This window comes from Etheostoma spectabile, chromosome 19, assembly GCF_008692095.1.
Source record: "Etheostoma spectabile isolate EspeVRDwgs_2016 chromosome 19, UIUC_Espe_1.0, whole genome shotgun sequence".
Lineage (NCBI taxonomy): Eukaryota > Metazoa > Chordata > Actinopteri > Perciformes > Percidae > Etheostoma > Etheostoma spectabile.
Genome location: NC_045751.1, coordinates 15,808,628 through 15,809,720, shown reverse-complemented (window position 1 = coordinate 15,809,720; position 1,093 = coordinate 15,808,628). Strand labels below are relative to the sequence as shown.

General features: G+C 42.5%; 1 protein-coding gene across 1 annotated transcript in view; it reads right to left on the bottom strand.

Moving 5' to 3' along the window:
- Positions 1-1,093, bottom strand: part of taf6l (TAF6-like RNA polymerase II, p300/CBP-associated factor (PCAF)-associated factor) — a 12,886-nt gene that overhangs the window by 6,836 nt on the left and 4,957 nt on the right. The window lies entirely within an intron of this gene.

The window sequence follows — 1,093 nt, the reverse complement described above, 5'->3', positions numbered from 1 at the left end:
GAGGGCGTGCCACGCTAGCAGCTAGGCAAGCATTATAACATGTGTTACAAAGTGAAGCATGTTTGTTCCTAAAGTAAAGGCTGGACTACAGTAGAGCAGTTTGTGAACAGTGTTTTCTGTTGGTAAGACCCTCTGGGGTGGACTTTGGGCTTTTTACTTTGTAAACATATTACATGCACAAAACGATACATAACACAATAAAGGAAAGGGGAAAAAAAGCATAATATGAGAACTTTAAGACCTAAAATTTACATTTTTAATTTTTATACTTCTTAAGACCCCGTGGAAACTTGTGTAGAGTGATTGTTGGGATTCTGAATTTGTTTAAAAGTTTAAAAACAAATCTCCAAGATGTGTCGCACTGTTGCTTGCTCTGTAGGAAACTACTAGAACTGTTGGGACCTGCTCTATCTGTAAAGTGTCTCGAGATAACTCTTGTTAGGGGTCCAAGCCCGAGGATGCGTGCACCGCGGTATCGCAAGGCGATACGGTTGCTGCAGCCTAAACCGTACATGGTGGCGACGCGCCATTTTCAGGACTGGTCCAAAAGTCCGCAAAGACCTCAGCCAAAAAAATTGAACCTCCCCCACCACTATGTGGCGTTATACCAGGACAAAACGCGTTTGGCCCATAACCGCAAACCGTACATCGAAATTTAAAAACCTTACATCCACGCGTTCCCTGGATCCTACTGAATCTCGTGTATGGCCACGCCCATTTCGCCTAGACTTTTATGCGTGAAAAATCGCGATTTATCAAAAACCTACTTTTCTAACTCCTCCGAGACCGTGCATGGATCTGCACGAAACTTGGCACATAGCATCTCCAGACCAACCTGACAAAAAGTTGTATAAAGATTTTTTATAGGATAAAAATTGCGCGCGTTACGCTCAAACAAATTTGTGTAGCTAGCTATGAAAACACCAACTTTGCCATATCTCGCCTAAGATGAAAGCTATCGAAGCCAAACTTTTGAATATTACTTGCTATGACCCCCTGAGGATCTGAACCAAATTTGACGAACATTGGCCGCTAGGGGGAGCCACAAATACAAAAAAGTGTGTTTTTCATGAACAAACTTTGCCATATCTCG